This window comes from Pantherophis guttatus, chromosome 5, assembly GCF_059756535.1.
Source record: "Pantherophis guttatus breed Tessera chromosome 5, ASM5975653v1, whole genome shotgun sequence".
NCBI classification, from domain to species: domain Eukaryota; kingdom Metazoa; phylum Chordata; class Lepidosauria; order Squamata; family Colubridae; genus Pantherophis; species Pantherophis guttatus.
In genome coordinates, this window is record NC_142067.1 from 58,281,307 (window position 1) to 58,301,678 (window position 20,372).

General features: G+C 40.9%; 1 pseudogene; it reads right to left on the minus strand.

Moving 5' to 3' along the window:
- Nucleotides 1-7,742: 7,742 nt before the first annotated feature.
- On the minus strand, nucleotides 7,743-8,918 carry LOC148113395 (endogenous retrovirus group K member 8 Gag polyprotein-like; annotated as a pseudogene).
- Nucleotides 8,919-20,372: the final 11,454 nt, after the last annotated feature.

A 20,372-nucleotide genomic window follows, 5' to 3' on the forward strand; every position in this document is an offset into this window, starting at 1 on the left:
ATTCACTTAACAAATGTGGCAAGAAAATTTGTAAAATGGGGCAACACTTACTTAACAAATTTCTCATTTAGCAGCATACATTTTGGGCTCAATTGTGATTGTAAATTGAGGACTACCTCTATAGGATTGAACATTTTAAGGAATAGTTAATGAAATTCAGAGTTACCCTTTCATTACTTTTCTAAAGAGAGTAATTAGAGATATCAAATTATTTTTAATTACAGATTAACAGAGTTGGAAGGGACCTTGTAGATCATCTAGTCCAACCCCCACCCAAGCAGGAGACCATACACCATTTCTAACAGATGGCAATCCAGTCTCCTCTTGAAAGCTTCCAGTGATGAAGCTCTCACAACTTCTGAAGGCAAACTGTTTCATTGGTTGATTGTTCTCACGGTCAGAAAATTTCTCCTTATTTCTAGGCTGAATCTCTCCTTGTTCAGCTTTCATCCATTATTCCTTGTCTGGCCTTCAGGTGCTTTGGAAAATAGCTTGACTCCCTCCTCTCTGTGGCAGCCCCTCAAATATTGGAACACTGCTATCATGTCTTCCCTGGTCCTTCTCTTCACTAGACTAGCCAGGCCCAATTCCTGTAACTGTTCTTCATATGTTTTAGCCTCCAGTCCCCTAATCATTTTGGTTGCTCTTCTCTGCACTCTTTCTAGAGTCTCAACATCTTTTTTTATAGTGTGGTGACCAAAACTGAATGCAGTATTCTAGGTGTGGTCTTACTAAGGCTTTATAGAGTGGTATTTGGATTGAAGAGACTGGAGACAGGCTTCAGACAACAGCTCTTTGTTCAGCAACTATTTACAATCCAGCAGCTATTCACTCAGCCAGCCCTTTTATATTGAATTCAGTTCTCCAAAACAACATCCATCTTCCTTTATTTTATTTTATCCCCCCCCACCCCCAATAGCCTGGTCTCCAGTTCAGAAGAGGAACCAACTGCTCTCTGGAGTGTGATCAAGTGAAATGGCCTTTTATCTACACCTGCCTTCCTTTCCTTTTTCACAGACACAGACACACACACACACACACACACTCACACACACACCCTTCGCTAAGCTCCACCCCTCTAGAGGAGCCTCAAACATAGCTAGTTGCCATTTATGCTGTTATGGTGGATGGATGGATGGATGGAGGAAGGAAAGAAGGAAGGAAGGAAGGAAGGAAGGAAGGAAGGAAGGAAGGAAGGAAGGAAGGAAGGAAGGAAGGAAGGAAAAAAGAAAAAAAATTATCTTCTATTGGACCCTTCCAGACTTGGTTAACTAACTGGTTGAAGGAAGGGAGGGAGGGAGGAAGGCACTGCTCAGTAACAGTGTCCCTGTATTGGTTGGGGGGGGGGGGAAGGAGAGAGAGAGAGGGAAGGAGGAAGGAAGTCAGGCATTTTGGCAAATTCTTTTACACCTTTCTCCTTTTGCTGGATTTCTATTAATTGTCCTATAAAGAATTCTCATTTCTGAGTAAACCAACTGTTCTATTTGAAATAGTAGGCGAATATTTCATGCTGCAATCCTAGCACTGAATTTAGTGAGATTTACTTCTGAGTAAACCAACTGTTCCTCCCTGTATTGGGGGCGGGGGGGGGGAGAGGAAGGAAGGCAGGCAGGCATTTTGACAAATTCTTTTACACCTCTCTCTTTTGGCTGGATTTCTATTACACCCACTCTAGCCAATTGGTTGGGGGCTAACTGTCACAGAGGGCGAAACACCCAGGATGAACCCTCTTTCTGTGAATGGGCCATGTCAAAGGGTGTGGGATTGCAGGGGCTGGTGGCCCATTCCCCAGGGCAAATGACTGGAGGTGTGCCAGCTGAGGAGATAAATCAGGGGAGAATCGCCCGAGGAGAATGAAAAGTCAGAGACTAAAAGTCCCATTCCGTAATTTGGATGCAGGCGGTCTAATACTGATCGAAGCTTGTGGCCCATTAGCAGTTCTGTTGGGCTTCTGCCTGTGACCACACTGGGTGTTATGTGTTGGTACAGGAGGAATTTGTCTACCTGCTTGCTAATCCCCAGGTGCCAATCTGCTCAGTGCCTCCTTGGCCAATCTTACAGACCTTTCAGCCAGTCTGTTACTGGCCAGATGAAAGGGTGCTATGAGGGCATGGCGTATTCCTAATTCTGCTAGGAATCCCTCAAATTGGGTGGCCATAAATTATGGGCCATTGTCCAATACGAGGACATCAGGGAGACTGTGAGTTGTGAATAGTTTGCGGAGTACTTTGATTACTGCTTCTGCCATAGTGGAGCCCATAAGGATAGTTTCCATCCACTTGGAATAGGCGTCCACGACCACTAAGAAGGTTTGGCCATGGAAGGGCCCAGCAAAATCAATGTGGATCCTTGACCAGGGGGCCCTTGGGCGATCCCACTCTTTGATAGGTGCCTTGGGGGGAACAGGTTGTGACTCCTGACAGGGTTGGCACCTTGCTACCCATTCCTGTATCTCTTGATCCATATTGGGCCACCACACAAAACTACGAGCCAGGGCTTTCATCCGGACAATCCCTGGATGTCCCTCATGCAATGCAGACAGTACCGAATACCTTAGAATTGGCGGTATAATTACTGGTCTCCCCATAATAAACAACCTCCTTGTGCCGATATCTCATGTTGTTGCATTGCGAATGGCTTAAACTCTGCACCAAATGGGCCCTTTGGCCACCCCCTCCAAACCCAGTTCAAAAGTTTTTTGAATGTTGCATCTTTAGCCGAGGGACTTGCCACACAACGGCAGAAGTCACGAGGCCAGAGTCCAGGCAGTCAATAAGGAGGACAGGAATCCCCAGGGTCAGGTCGTCCAGCAAGTCAAGCAAGGGGCACCTACTGAGAGCGTCGGCATGTCCCAAAGTCTTTCTGGGCCGGTGAATCAGTTGATAGGAGTACGCCAACAGGAAAATGTCCTACTGAGTAAAACGAGGGGACAGTGCCACCGGTGTGGGTCTGTCGCCCGCCAAAAGTCCCAAAAGGGGTTTGTGGTCCATCACCAATTCAAAATCCCCCCCTAAACAAGTATTAATGAAACCGCTTGACTCCGACCACAGCAGCCAGCACTTTCCTGTCCAGTTGGCTATAGTTCCTCTCTGTGCTGGACAACGTCCTGGAGAAGCAGGCGACCGGGGACTCAGTTCCATTAGGGAGACAATGGCTCAGCACAGCCCCCATACCAAACGGAGAGGCATTGCAAATGAGAACCAGCAATAGTTGTCATTATATTGGATTAAAAAGCTGTCAGCAAATGCGGCAGCTTCCATGTGGCCCCAGACCCAAATGCTTTTCTTCATCAATAGTTTGTGGAATGGTTCAGCAACGGTGGCCTTATTTCTTAGAAATACAGTATAAAAATTGAGCAATCCCAGTAAAACCTGAAGTTCAGTTTGGTTCCTTGGGGCAGGAGCTTCCTGGATCGCCCTGACTTTGCTTTGGGTCAGATGTATACCTTCCCCATTTATCCTGTACCCCAGGAATCCAACTTCAGGAACCCTGATCTGGCATTTGTTGCCTTTTACACGGAGCCCCGCAGCCCTAAATTTTGACAGCACCTCCCTCAAATGGGAGCGAAGCTGCTGTTTGTCACCAGCAGTGATTAGAACATCGTCGAAGTATGGTACTACCCCGGAAATTTTCTGCAATAGTCTTTCCATCACACTCTGGAAAAGACCCGGGGCAACGCTAACGCCAAATTGTAAATGGTGGCAATTGATTGCCCCTCTATGTGTGACAATGGTTTGGGCCTCAGCAGTAGCACCATCTACCAGCAGCTGCTGATATGCCTGCACGAGGTCCAATTTTGCAAATATCCTTCCAGAGCCCAGGGAATGCAAAAGGTGCTGAACTATGGATACTGAGTATGCACTCTGCTGCAGGGCCTTGTTCAATGTGCACTTATAATCAGCACAGATGCCCACAGAGCCATCACTTTTGACTGGGATGACAATAGGGATTTCCCACTTCACATGGTCAATTGGCTCGAGAATACCCTGCCAGATCAGTTTATCAAGTTCATTATCGATCTTGGGCAAAGGGAACCCTCCTGGGTTTTAATCGAATCGGTGATACCTTGGGGTCTAGACTAAAGGATATTGGAGTGCCCAATATCCTTTAGTCCAAAACCTACAATAAGAAGGACTTCTATTGGAATGGCTTTGATCATGCATGCATGGGTTTAAAATGTTGTTCTAATGAAAACAGAGCATACACTAAGAAAAAAAAATAAGCGTTAGTAGTTACAGAACAATTTCTGATGCATTATCTTGACCTTCTTCCTGGATTCAGTAATCTATGCTGTAATTTAATTGTGATTTAATATAATCCCAGAACCCCATAGCATTGTAGTTTGTAAACATGGTAAGATTTTTTTATGTGGTGAATCTAGTTGTGATAAACTATGGTTAAATAAGCCCTAGATGTCATAATATATGAATCCAAACAATGTCAATGTTAATTAATATTTATCCATACAGATTCCATCAGGCATCCATAAAAGATGGTGGAAATGAGTTTGGTGCCTGGGACATCTAAGTGAAGGTCACTAGTTTCAAAATGGTAGGTGTGACTAGATGAACAAATTCCTGTCCCCTTTCAATATTACAATATTTAACAATCACAAACATAGCACATGTATAGGTAGTCCTCAATTTACAACCATTTGTTTAGTGACTATTCAAAGTTACAAGAGCACTGAAAAAAATGACTATGATCATTTTTCATACTTACAACTATTGCAGCATCCCCATGGTCACATAATCAAAATTTGGATGTTTGGCAACTGGCATGTATTTATGTCCTAGGGTCATGTGATCACCATTTGTAATCTTCCCAGCTGATTTCCAACAAAGTAAAGGGGAGAAAGCAACTTTGCTTAATGACTCTATGATTCACTTAATAACTACAGTGATTTGCTTAACAGTTGTGGTGAAAAAGTCATACAATCAGGCACAACTCATTTACCAACTACCTTAATGACTGAAAATTTGGGCTCACTTGAGGTTGTAAGTCTAGGTCTAGGACTATATAACAAATACCATATTTTTCAGAGTATAAGACACACCAGAGTATAAAATGCACCTTAGTTTTGGGGGAGGAAAATAGGGGAAAAAAATTCTACCTACCAGGTATTCATCTGGCTAGCACCCTTAGTCTGGTCATCTTCAGCACATTAGTTTGCTGGTTTTGAGCAAACTTTTATCCCCTGATTGGGGATAAAAAACAGCTTCTAAAGCACAGCTGATTGTCAGAGAGAGAAGTAATGAGAAAAGCAGGCTAAATGTGGAAGATCGCTTCACTCGCTAGTGCCTCATTAGGGCTGAAAAAAAGCTTCAAAAGCAAAGCTGGTCATCCAGTGAAGCTCAGAGTGGGTAAGAGATGGTAGCAGCTGTTCCAGATAGCCATTTTGGGCACCGTGCATCGCATTTTAAGCCTCCAAATGGGTCGCATTTTCAGGAGGTGATTGGTGGCAATGTGCTTTGGCGATCCCCACAGCTTTGAAAGGCTCTTAAATGGAGCATTTGGGGGCTGAAAACGCGACGCACAGAGCCCCAAAACACAAGCCATTGTCAATGGCAATCTCTGCAGGCAGGAAGAGGACGCATGGAGGCTGAAGGGTGGAGGCCGGCAGGTGGGAGGAGCTACATTTGGAGTATAAGATGCACCCAAATTTTCAGCCTCTTTTGGGGGGGGAAAGTGTGTCTTATACTCCAAAAAATATGGTAGATCAAATACAGAGGGAACTTCATTCACTCAGTCACACTTGCCATTTTGAAGTGATGTCTGTGATGGTCTCCCATGAGAGAAATGAGACACGCAAACAGGTATCTCGGGATGAGAGCCCAGAGCTGACTCCGTGACCCCCTTTTATTAGAAATTCCTCAAGCTCATTATACAGCATCATAGCAAGGCGGGCGGGGAGTGGTTACATGATCGGGTTGCATACACTCATGTGATAATAATTACATAAGCCTTTCACAGGCTGGTACGAGAGTAGTCATGTAGGCATTTTCTGGCCTGAGCAGTTGGGACTTTCCAGCTGACGTCAACATCCTATTTCCCTGCTGTGGCAAGGCCTACGGATAATTCTAATATGTAGGTATATTTCTATACTATTATTCCCACATCTCCTCCTTTTCTGTTTTGTTGAGATGGGCTTCCTCCAGTTCCAGAAGGGCTTTGGTTTCACTTATCAGGACGTCCTTCCTATTGGAGGGAATAAAACCTTTGCACATTTGCAGAAGGGAGGGGAGACATTGGATACAGCAACAAAGCAAAACAAGCAGTACGATTATAGATACAATAGTTGGCATAATTGATTTCAACCAAGAACCATCCGGGAGCCATGACCAAAGGGCAGCCCAGATGTCAATGGTGCCAGATCCATCAGATGATAAGGGATTGTTTTTGATAATCAGATACATAGGCACAACAATGTGAGTGTATGAGGGCACAAACGCCTCCTTTAGCTGCTAGCATAATATCTAAGGCATATCGGTTTTGTAAGACCACCTCCCTGATTTCAGCCAGTTCTTTGTTCATCAGCTTCAGCACCTTGATAGTCTCGATGAACATATGTATTGTCCAATTATTTAATAAATGAAGATCCCGATAGTTCATTGCCACCCCGAGATTGGGCAAGATGCCTCTGGATATCTGAGTTTTTTAATGAGCCACCCAGTGTCAGTGGTTGATCATCCATGGTGATCCTCTTATTGCGGAGGCGGCCCTCGAGGAAATATTGGCGAATGTCACAATGGTTTCCATACTGGAACAAGCCCAGTATGTGCTGACATTGGTCCATTGATTGGAAATGTATTCTGTAGTGTTGTTTTTGGTGTTAGTAACTTTTGTCAGATAGTTTTTTTTTATGCGAACATCTGGCCGCCGAGTTCCATGTAATGGTCTGATAACAATTGGTATAAGTCCCCATGTATGTGGCATTAGTGGACAGGCCGGCGCTTCTGAAACAACAACGGGCTGGCTCTAAAATCCGCGTAGGGACAGCATACGTGTGGTTAAGCAGGGCTGTTGTGTAGAGCCACAGGAGTGTCCATCCGGTCTCATTGAAAGGCACACTATGAAATGCCAAGCCTGTTTTTCCATCAGAGGGGATGTGCATGCAAATCCAACAGTTAGTTTTATTGAGAAGTAAAGCAGCCTTGTTCAAATCTCTCACAAATGTGTTGCTGGCCCATGTCCCTGGATCACTGGTCACAATGACATGGTTAAATGACCATATATGGACGAACATAGCGAGCAGGAGTCCATATAATTTCACCATTGTCGTCGACTGCAGCGTAGCCCCGACCCCAGGTGACAAGAGAGGCCGGGCCTTTCCACGTAGGATCTGGAAGACGGCGATAATAAACTTGCAGTCGTGGAGAGTCTGTAGGAGAAGCAGAAAAGTGCCAACTTGCGGCGGTTGACCCTGGGGTGCCAGAAACATTGAGGAAGTTGAGGGTTAGGTAACAGTACCAACCAAGCAACAATATGCCCTTTTTTCGCCAATACAGGGACATTGGTATAGAATTGAATCTGAACACAATTTTGGGGTGGAGGATCAATCACGGAAGGAAGGACAAAGATGCCTCGTTGGCGGGCTGCCGCCACCGGGAGAACAGTTGCAGTAACATCCGGTGGGAGCGGGCCGGGCAACTGGGCGTCTGCGACAACAAGGAGATTAGGAAAATCAACAGAAGTGTCAGCAAGAAGTTTCAGATCTGTGCCTTGGCAGCAGGGCGGGGTGGAAGGCAGAGAGGAAGCGACAGGAGAGAAGGAAATGTCGCCACAGGAAAGAGAGGGTGCAGCCTTTAGAGGGGGGGCTAGCTGCAAGCCCCGTTATTAGTTTCCCTGATTCTGAGGGAAAGTTTGACGTTGATTGGCCCAATGGTAGCCCTTTTTACATTTAGGGCATACCGTCTTCGGTTTGGCACTGGAGTTAGGTAGGGGGCGGGCAGCGCCGCCACCCGGGGCTCGGCACTGTTTTTTGAAATGGCCAGGTTTTCCGCAATTGAAACAAGTGCCTTGAGGTTGGTTCCCCTTTTTTAGGGCTGCAGCCAATGCATCCATCTGGTAGGTTTGGGTGCCGATAACACAGCAAGCTTTAAGAAAATCTGCCAGAGTGGAGGCCGGGTTAGAGACTAATGGCTTGAGAACAGATTGACAATCCGCATTCGCATGTTCAAAAGCAAGTTTCATCAAAATTTCTTTTGCCGCTTCTTGGTTGGAAATTTGGCGGGTTACCGCAAGTTGCAAGAGGTTAACGAAGTCAGCGTATGACTCTGTTGCCCCCTGGCGAATAGCAGAAAAGGATTGGGTTGGGGTGCCTCGATCATCGACATGAGTTAAGGCAGAAAGAACAGCAGAGCTAATGACAGGAAACGGAGGGGGCGGGTTAGATTGTGAGCCTGAGCGTTAATGTTAGCAAAAGCACCTTCCCCAAAGAGTTGGTCAATGGTCCATTGAAAACCTGGGCGAAGAACTCTTGTTTGGATTTCCCTTTTGAATTCTGATTCAAAAACAACATATTGTGTGCCGGTCAATAGCATTCTAAGCAAGTCTTTCCAATCTTGAGGCAACATTTGATAGTTACCAGCAATGGCATTCAACAAACCCCTGGTATAGGGGCTGGCTATGCCATAATCCGTAGTTGCCTTTTTTAATTCTTTAATCATCTGCAGAGGCAAGGGTTCCCAGTCAACAAGAATGCCGCTGGTGGGAGCTTGTTGAAAAATGACCGGGAACAACTTGGTGTCGGCTAGATCAGCAGCATCTAAAGTGCTGGATTTTAAGGCTTTTTGGTATGCCCCGCGAATAAGACCAGGTTGAGAAACAGGAGCGGGGGGAGCAGCAAGGGGAACTGGGGCTTCGGGGGCCATGGGTGAAAGGGGGCTCACAGCCGAGGGCAGCGGGGTAGTCACCATGACCGAAGGAGTCCGGTATGGCGGCGGATCTAATAAAAGCTGGTGAGGCGAATCAGCGTGGTTTTGAATCAAGGTATAGGCTTTTTTCCAAAGGCACAGAATGTCAGGCGGCGCCCGAGGAGGTTGGTGGAAGACTTCGCCAATTTTCTTCCACGTCTCCGTTTTTAGAGATCCGCCCTTTGGATAGGACGGACATTGAGCCCACACATAAGCAAGTAATTTAACAGCCTCACTTTTAGAAAGAGATTTGGTAAAATTTTGTTCTTGAGGAGAGGTATTTTTTCCTGCCCAATTGTCTCAACTCTTCTACATGAGTTTTCTGAGCTGCAGACATTCCACTCCCCATACTTACGAGAAAGAAGAGTCAGTCGCCAGCGACGTCGTCGGGTGCACCGTGCCTATTCCAGGCGATAAGTAGAGGGTCGGCAGGGATGTATTCCCTTACGGAATCACATTGAGACGTATCCGTTTCACGAGATCACGTTGGGGTCACCAGTTGTGATGGTCTCCCATGAGAGAAATGAGACACGCAAACAGGTATCTCGGGATGAGAGCCCAGAGCTGACTCTGTGACCCCCTTTTATTAGAAATTCCTCAAGCTCATTATACAGCATCATAGCAAGGTGGGCGGGGGGTGGTTACATGATCGGGTTGCATACACTCATGTGATAATAATTACATAAGCCTTTCACAGGCTGGTACGAGAGTAGTCATGTAGGCATTTTCTGGCCTGAGCAGTTGGGACTTTCCAGCTGACGTCAACATCCTATTTCCCTGCTGTGGCAAGGCCTACGGATAATTCTAATATGTAGGTATATTTCTATACTACTATTCCCACAGATGTCCATTACTACAAATACTCCTGCAGGTGCCTGATGTTAGTCCAGTTAAGACAAAGAACTTGATAGGCACCTCCATGTAGTTTTCCTGGCAACAACATAAAAATGGTTTGCCATTGCTTTTTTCCAGATTGTTTGTTTCTTTGTTTAGTCTACAGACCTGGGATTGCCTGGTGGCTCCTATTTAAATATTAATGAGATCAGATACTTCTTAGCTTTCTCCAAGAATAGCCAAAATTGTTTGGTGATACCAGTAGAACTCCATCCTTGGCTGAAACTGTTTTACAAATCTATTTCAATCAGAGTTCTGATGTGGCTTTGAAATATATTTTTTTGTTACAGGGATTACCTCTGCCTGAAGAAGAGCAGGAAAGTACAACCTTCTCATTCCACTTTTAAACTGCTCATAAACTTTGAATACCATTGGCAATACAGTAGCATTCTTTGGGATTGGTTGAGGTGCGGTGGCATTATATCAAGCATGTGCAATTTGCTGGAAATCCCACAGAAGTTGACTTCATTGGGGATTTTCCTTTGCATTAAAATATAGAAAAATTTATAACAATTTATATCTGGGGTTTTCTATGTTCTGTCTTCTAATTTACATTAATATTAACATAAACTAATTAAGAACATTTTTAAAAAATACAAATGAAAGTACTTTCATTCTTTGACACATAAATTTCCCTGGTATAGGCTTTTAAAATGCAAATTTCCATGCTATAAACTTAAAGATAACAGTTACTAATTTGAATGCAATTTTCAGTCATTTCTTAAATTTGCAGGTGGAATTTTTTTTTTTTAATAAGTGAAACATTTGTCTCACTCAAATGACCAATAGGAACAGAGCATCTGCATTTGTTTCCAGCAAAACATATGATTTTTTTAAAAATGTTTTTGTTCTTAATGAATAGCCAGTGTTTCACATTATTTGTGTTTCTAAAAGAAAAGTGGAAGCTATGCTACAAATTTCCACAGGGTTTATCTAGCATGTTTTTCAACAACTACATAAAATTTTCTGAAAGAATTATCAGTATGCTGCTCTGTGACAAAGATGACATCTATTATAGTTCCAGTTCTTTCTTTAGCATGTTTTGAAGTAATTGTGTATATTGATATATACAACCAGTAAACTAAAAGAACGCCAATGAAACAAGACATAAGAGACAAGAGGGAGGTTTGCGCTAATCCCAAAGAATATTATGCATGCTTTGAGATTAATTTCAGTTCCATTTTATCTCCATTTCCTCTAATACTATTTTCCAAGTTAGAATGAATGGTAGTGCCACTCATCAGCCTAGATTGTTCCCTGAAAGATAAACTGTAATCCTCATCCTGATTTTCCATACAAGCCTTGTAGTATTCTCTCTCTTCCTTTCTGCTTCTCTCTGGTAAGAACCAAGGAATCCTTAACGATCCCAAAAGATAAATGTTCAACTTTCTGTAAAAGGGAGGACTATGTCAATGCAAAGATATTTAGGAGAAATGTTTGTTACTGCCTAGCGTAGATATTTAAGTTTCTAGTTAAACAAATTAACAATAAAATTAGGTCAATTACTGTATGTGATTTTGATGCTTTTAATCAACAGGGAAATAACTTTCAATTTCCAGATGTGTCCAGAGAATCACAATGCAAGTTTGCACAGATAGTGTTTAAAGTGCTCTGTTAGTTATGAAAGTAGATCATGCTATGCTCATTGATGCTTCTTTTTTAGAATTGTATCTTAGAAGATATTTAGAAATGTTGCTTGATCTTTCCATGATACATGTTTACAGTTGGGTCACATGGTTTACTATTACTCCAACTCTTATTTTTCCACTCACTTTTTTTTTGCTGCACATTCACTTTTCTTTTTAAGATTTATTTCAATAAGTTAGTATTCAGTGTACTTTTCTTTACATGTAAACTTTTTTGAGCCTGTTTGTAAATGCTAATTGAATAGTGTACTTTGACTATTGGGTAGAGTGCTGCATAGCCTTGAATTTACAGCTTAAGACAATAATAATAATAAAAGAGAGAACTGTAAAATATTTTGAGAGACATACTACTACTTGTATTCTAGATATACTTAACTCTGTCTCAAACAAACTTTCCAAGTGTTTCAGAAAAACAGAAGTACTGTTACCTCTGTTTAATGTTCTTGTGGATTCAGAAAAATACTTAAACTTACAATTGACAATTAACTATTGATATAAAACTTTTCTTCAACAATGAATAAAACAGCTACTGGTAACTCTCCTGAACTATTAATGATAGGCAGGTTTAGATGTTTAAATGCTTAATTCATATTAGTGGTCTTTATAATACATACAGAAACTAATAATAGGGTATTGTGTTGTATATATTGTAATATCACAACAATAGATAGATAGATAGATAGATAGATAGATAGATAGATAGATAGATAGATAGATGATAGATAGATAGTTTTTATTAGTATTATTGATATTCAGAGATTTATTGCCAGTGTTTTTCTCACAAGAAAAAGGTGTTAGCAAACAAGATGCTAGTGGTAGTAAGGTTCCATTTATGCACAGCTCACAGATTATATTATTTTGTGCCATAGACTTGGCCTGTAGCCCTGGAACTGGCTTCCAGCATCCATAGAAGGAGAAATCATGTAAATATAAGATCTGCTCCCATCATCAGGAATTGCAACAACCCTGAATCCTGAATTCCCCAAAAGACCACCAGAAAGCTGTCAAATATCTTCTCATTTAAGTACCAGTCTTACCAGTATTGAAAGGTCAGCTTGTTCTCCATGGTCACATGATCAAAATTTGGATGTTTAGCAACTCGTTCATATTTATGACAGTTACAGTGTCCTGGAGTCATGTGATCATCTTTTGTGACCTTCTGACAAGCAAAGTCAATGTGGAAGCCAGATTCACTTAACAACCATGTTACTAATTTAACAACAGCAATGATTAGCTTAACAACTGTCACAAGAAAGGTCATAAAATGGGGCAAAACTCACTTAACAAATATCTCACTTAGCAACGTAAATTTTGGGCTAAATTGTGGTCATAAGTTGAGGACTACCTGTACTATGATGTAAGTACGTAATAGTCCTGATAACAAGCTGTGGCTTCCTTGTACTTGTATATTATAATTTGCCTAAATCTACTACATAAACCAGAGGCAAAAATGGACCAAATAAACCCACTCTCTTCTGTCTAAATTTAAATAAAATATCCGCCTAAATTGCCATCTTAATAATGCTAGAAAGCAACTGCAGCATATACTGTAGTAACAAGAAGTAAAAGACATGTTGCTGTTGTTATCCTGGCATATACTCTATTCCATCAAAACAGAATTTGCTAAATGAAGCTTTAGGTTAGGTGAGTCTCTGTGATAAAGTTGTAAGGCTACCAGGAAGAAATGTCCCATGTCTTAAAATAATCCACCTGAGAGGGAGGGAGCATTAGAATGAAGAACAAAGCATCTTGGCCACCCAAGTCAAGAAAAAGCCCATACATGAAAGAAGGGGACGTCCATTTTGGAATCTCAGGAATAGCAGGGGTAGTAAACCTCTGAGCTGAAATCTCAGGCTCCGTATCCAAGGAAAACTGGAGGTTGTCAGAGCAGAAATGTCAAGACTGAACTCTTCTCCTGTCTGAAAAACTATATAACAACTTCAAGCTAAATGACAACCTGAGCAGTATGTTTACTGATAGTTGTTGAATTGGATTTTAAAAATATGGGAAGGTGGGAATGGAACAAAATATCTTGAGAGGACATGATTGACAGGAACCTGGAATATCAGCATTAACCACTGCCACAATGTTGTTGTTGCAGACTGTATAGTATAGTATAGTACAGTACAGTATAGATATTATTTGGTAGCAGCACCTTTCTCCTGCCTTTCCCACACATCAAATGTGAAAGCTGAGAAAGTGCAGTGGGCCATAGCCTACACCTAATTAACAACCTAGAGCAAGAAATGGTTTAAATTCCTGTTTTTGAAGTTAAAAGAGAAAGTGTTTCTAATGGTGTCAGAATACTGCCAAATAAATCACAAGAATTTCCCCCATTTCTTAAAAAATACTTTAAAAAGCAGATTAAAGCCATGCTTCGGAACTAGAAATTGGGATTACCGATTTTGGAAACATTTAAAATTCAGTCAATAAGTATTGGAATAAATGAAGATCTGTTTTGATTGGAGAGAGTACACTAACTTTTTTTCCAAGTTTATTGTAACTCATTTTATTCTACTCTGCTCTGAAAGGATAATTAATAAATGGGACTCCACAGCAAATCATCTTTCTTTGAGGGCATCAAACCAGGAAAAGCAAGCTATTTGTTGCAGAACAAATTCCTTGGTTTATGTCATATATGTAAATGCCTAATATTTGTTACTGTATATAGCTATAGTCAACTCCCACTTAGTTGTTGTCATCACTACCACCACTCCCACTTACCTCTGACCACTCCTCCTTAGTATATATAGTGAAACTTCCCTGATTCTTTGTTCTTCCCTGCTTCTCCTGCAAGAGAACAGACATAAATAAAAGTACATTAAAATACTACTAAAGATTCTGAGTAATCATTGGGTTAGATCTTCGAATTCTGACAAATATGGTAGCAGAGGATGGTTAACAGTCCAACTACATCCAGATATGTCTGAAAACAACGAAGTTCAAAAATCCAGAAGAAAAAGAACCGTTACTCGGGCCTTTGCACAAAAGATGGCAGCCCAACTATCACCTGAAAACAACACCCAGAAGGAAACTCCGACAAAAGGAGAAGAAAAATAAATCCTTGTTAAAGTCTCTCCAAACAAAGAAGATAACTTCAGAAAAAAACCTGCTAGAAATGATCAAAAACACTCCGGGCGAACAAGACCTAATTGTGAAACTCCAAGACCTAAAGACTGTGGAGCAGCGACTAAGGCTAACGAATCTGATCCAGAACCAGAACAAGAAGACTTCTACCCGGTAAGAGACTCACCCATTTGTCTATCACCCACAGAAAAGGCCGAAACAACTTTCGTGCCTTTTTCGCGGTGGCCATCTTGGACAGTAATCCCATCAAAAATGGCCGACCAATCACTGAAGGGGCCCCTAAATTCAAATAATGAGGCGGGAACTAAGGGCTACTCGCAAGAAAACATATCCAACAGCGATGAACAATGCGAGGAAGATGACTATGACCCCCCCAAAAGATTACCCAGTAAAGACGATATCGAGAAGGCCATGCAAACTTTAACCGCAGCCTTCGGCAAAAATCTAAAGTTTCCCAAAACGCCTCCAAACACTCCAAAAACTAGCCAAATCCAAGCAGACATAACCGAAGTCTATACAAGGGGGCCCTACAACAACACCAAACTCCCGATATCAGCGCTACTTCCCTGGGACACCCACGGACAGCAAGCGGTGACCACACTGATCCCCAGAGGGCAATCAAAATACTTACTGGTCCAGCAGACACCAAAGGGACACCTCGATCCGGCAGCAGACGACATCTTCAACCCACTCCCGCTTGACGAACGGAACGCAAGACCAGACTTCCCAGCTGTTTCTCCTGTGGCTGCAGGCTTCACAGGCCACGCAACGATCCAGAGGGACATCCAGGCAACCCACGTGACAATCCAGAACCTCTCCGCTCTTCCAAGGACCCCTAAGCCGGAACCGAGACTCTACCCAGGCGAATCGGGCCTTCAACTGGGAGCTCCTATGGAGAGATCCTTCCCTGATGACTACAGAGCGAAAATGGGAGCTGAGCATGCGCAGAACCGACCACTTATGAAAGAAGAGAGAAACATAGAAGCAAGTCAATACAGACTACCAAACAGCATTCCAATACCATATTGTGAGTTTCCTCACATACTTAACCATGGACAGCGCCTGCCAGTAAGTAATACACCACACAACACTGGAACTTTACCCATTGACTTTCCTAAACTGAAACTAGATGGAACTAATTTGTTAGAGTAGAATCAACAGCTGCAAGTCTTTTTTTAAAAAGAGAACATTTTATTTCTAATTACTAACCCACCAGAAAACCCTGGTCTTTTGAGATAGACTGTTTACACCACAGAGCTTTCTACTTGTTAATTGCTAGCATATCCCCTTGTATTTACTCCAGTTTAAGTCACCACCTAACTGTACCTGAAATGATACAAAAATTATTCAATCTATTTTACAGCAGAAGTAGGGCAACCACTACTAGAATCTCCAGGGAGTTCCACTCAGCAAAACTTAAAACAGGAATGTCTATGAGCGAACATTTGCTTACACTTAATGCTACTAGAGCAGAGTTGATTCAAAGAGGTGAGAACATAACAGATGAAAGCATGAAGAGTATTGTTATTAATTCTTTAGATCAAAGCTGGGATACTTTCATATCACAGATAGATAGCCTTAGCATAGAATATTTATCCATAGAGAGCCTCTCAAGCAAACTGATTGCTGAAGATAATTTGAGGAAGGATCGCTATATGTCACACAGGGAACACAAAATAGATAGAAAGTCAAGTCCCTCAGATAGATATAGTCATCCACCAGAGTGCTACATATGTGGATCCAAAAACCACTACAAAAGAGACTGTCCCAAAGTCATTCGAAGTAGGGAACACAATCAACATAGAGATAAACCAGAATACAGATACAAACATTTCCCGGAACGCAGATTTAAATGCAGAGACTCCCCTAATCCCAACAACAGAAAAGATCATAGAGATAGATCCAGAGAGAGATATTCAAGCTCACTATATGGACTCACAAAGCAGGGATACCCTAGTAAACATCTCAAAGGAGAAAATATTTGGCTAATTGATTCAGGTGCGATCAACCACACCACCTACGATGTCAATTTACTATCATCATTTACAAAAGAAAGTTCCGTGGTCAAGGTAGCCAATCAAACAAATGTCAAGGTGACTGGGAAAGGTAATGTAACCTTAGCAGAAATTGGAAAAATAGAGGGGGTCCTACTCACACCTGAAATCCCCTATAACATACTAGCTGCCATAGGGTTAAGTCAAGACTTAGATGTAGAAATTAAGATCAAAGCAGTCCAAATCTACATGAACAAAAACGGAAAGAGCATTGGGAAGGCCATTATCATTGATGGCTTACCATACCTTAGCACAAAAGACATCAATCACTTATCTACCAACTTACTTACAACACCAAAACAAACATCCGTAATTGATAACGATGTAGAAACAGACATTCAACTAGAAACACAAGGAAATAAGCCCTCAATAGGAAAACTATTGCATGATGACTGTGCACATCTTCTGCATAGGAAATTAGGACATATTAGTTTCCCCACAGTACAAAAGATGAAGGAATACACTGATGGTTTAAAATTAAAAAACTGTGGCAATTATCTTGAGTGTTCAATTTGTAAATCTGCCAAACTGAAAACAAAACCAAGACCAAAAAAATCAGTACGCACTACTGATTCCATCTTCCAATTGGTTCATATGGATTTAGTTGGACCATTTAAGCCTTCCATAAAGTATAAGAAAAGGTTTTTCCTAACCATAGTAGACGACTACAGTTGCTATGGATTTGTATATACCATCAAACACAAAAATGAAGTTTATCATAAATTCAGAGAATTTCATAAAAGAGTAGAAACTCAACATAATACAAAAATAAAACAAATAATGACCGACAGAGGTTCAGAATTCCTGTCTAAGGATTTCTCCAAGTGGCTTAAAGAGCAGGGAATACTACATTACACATCTTGTCCTTTTTCGGCTTTTCAAAACAGTATTGTAGAACGAAAAAATGGAACACTACAGGTAATGATGAGATGCATATTAGAGGATGCGGGACTAGGAAAATCATTTTGGTCAGAGGCCCTCCTATATTCCAATTATACAATCAACAGGTTATGGTTCAGCACAATAAATTCAACTCCTTATGTACTAATGTATAAAAAGAAACCCAATATATCACACCTGCATGTTTTCGGGGTTACGGCTGACATCCTTATACCTAAACAACTCAGAAGAAAGGGGGACAAGGTATCCAGGAGACTCAGTTTCATGGGGTATGAATCTGGCACCAAAGGGTACAGATTCATTGATAATCAAAATAACTTTGTAGTATCCAGATCAGCCACATTCCATGAACACACTAATTGGTCAAAAATACATCTAAACGAAATAATTCATACAACACACACTTCAGACAGTCAACAAGGTTCAAATAATGTAGAAAACGATGAACATCAAATAACCAAGCCCAATCATCGAGAGATTAACATCAAGGAGTGGAAAGAAAACCATTCATCATTAAAATTAGACACTCTCTCTGAAAAAGAAGCAAGATACCTTCATGAATCTGTCACTCCACCAAATAGACCCACCAGAGCAAATAGAAATAAAAAACCTAGTAAATTAATGACTTTATCATATCTATACACAAAGAAAAATCTGCCCCAAACTCATATGACAAGGTAGCAAAATTACCACATGAAGAAAAAAACAAATGGGAACTAGCTATGAAAAAGGAACTAAATAGCCTAAAAGAGTTAGATGTATACACTCCATCAGAAGTACCAAAAGACAAATATCCGATTGGAACAAAATGGATATACAAAATAAAAACCCTAGATAATAACGAAACAATTTACAAAGCTAGATTAGTGGCCCAGGGATTTGCCCAAAAATATCCAGAAGATTATACAGAAACTTATTCACCTACCGTTAGGATAGAAAGCGTGAAATGCGCATTAGTAATTGCTTCCATTTTAAAATTAGATGTGTATCAATTAGACGTCCAAACTGCCTATTTGCATGCCAAATTAGACAAAAAGATATATGTTAAAGCCCCTCCAGGAATATACCCAACAGAAGGCAATACCTGGCTTTTGAATAAGAGTCTATACGGACTGAAACAGTCTGGAAAGCAATGGTACGATTGTTTGTCCACTATACTCAAATCAATAGGTTTTTCTGCCACCCCTGCAGATATGTGTTTCTTCACTAGAAAGATAAGGAATCTATAGAATATGTTCTCATTTACGTAGACGATATACTATATATAGGTAAACAGAAACATAAATGTGACACCGTCACTCAAGAGTTAAACAAACACTTCTCTCTAAAATCTTTAGGAAAAATAAATAAATATTTAGGAGTTCACGTCACACAAACACAAAAGGGGTTTCAACTCTCCCAAGAAGAGAAAATATTAGAACTGATAGATAAATCTAACATGAGTGAAGCTAAATATTGTGACACGCCCATGCATCCTGACTTTGTGAAAAACATGCATAACGAAGATGAACCTTTTACTAATAACAAACTATATAGGTCAACAATAGGGTCTTTATTATATATAGCTAATTGGACTAGACCTGATATAGCATTACCTGTCAATCTATTATCTAGGTACATAGGTACCTACAATTTATCATTGGGAAGCTGTAAAAAGAATTCTTAAATATTTAAAACATAGTTCAAGCGCATTTCTAAAATGGGAACCAAGTACTTCAACAAGACCCATACTTTCCTGCTACGCTGATGCCAATTGGGCAGGAGATATAAAGAGTAGGAAAAGTACATCCGGGTATATCCTTTTTCTCAATGACTCTTCCTGTACATTGGTACACTGGAAAACAGAATTTGGTTGCCACATCTACAACTAAGGCTGACTTTGTGTGCCTATCAAAGGCTTCTAATAATCTCAAATGGTTCAACGACCTAATATCTACCATATAGAATGAACCCAGTTACCCCATCACCATTTATGAAGATAACAAAGCTGCAATTGAAATTTCTAGATCAGATGCAGTGGGTCAAAGATCCAGACACATTGATATTAAACATAAGCATGTAAGGCAGATCTCTAATATTGGATTTTTGAAAGCCACTCATTGTGAAACAAAAGAACAGATAGCGGACATACTTACGAAACCCTTACCTAATAAACAGCATTTGTATTTAAGGTCTAAGTTAAACATTCATCTATCTTAGGCATTTAGAGGGGGTTCTGTCATATATGTAAATGCCTAATATTTGTTACTGTATATAGCTATAGTCAACTCCCACTTAGTTGTTGTCATCACTACCACCACTCCCACTTACCTCTGACCACTCCTCCTCAGTATATATAGTGAAACTTCCCTGGTTCTTTGTTCTTCCCTGTTTCTCCTGCAAGAGACAGACATAAATAAAAGTACATTAAAATACTACTAAAGACTCTGAGTAATCATTGGGCTAGATTCTCGAATTCTGACAGTTTAATATTGTGAAAAATTAAGGCTCACCTGATTTGCCTCACAGGCTTGATCAGAATGTTTAGGGAATCAGATAATAAGTATCCATTCCTAATCACAATGACCACAAAATAAATCATTATCAATTTTTTGCTCTTTTTTCCTTGCATTGTCCTATTGCACAATGAATCCAACTTCATTATCTTTATCAAAGCTGATACAGATAATGAAGTTATCTAGGACCTACATATTTTAAAAACTGTCCCCATTGATACTATTTACTCCATATATTAAGAGATTTGCTTGTGGTCCTGTTTGTGGGTTTGGCTCACAATTTGGCTACAGTGACAAGATGGTGGCATTCTGATTATGGATTTTCTCCCCTAGAGAAGTATAACTGATCCCCACTCTATCTAGTTTCAAACAATTTAAAAT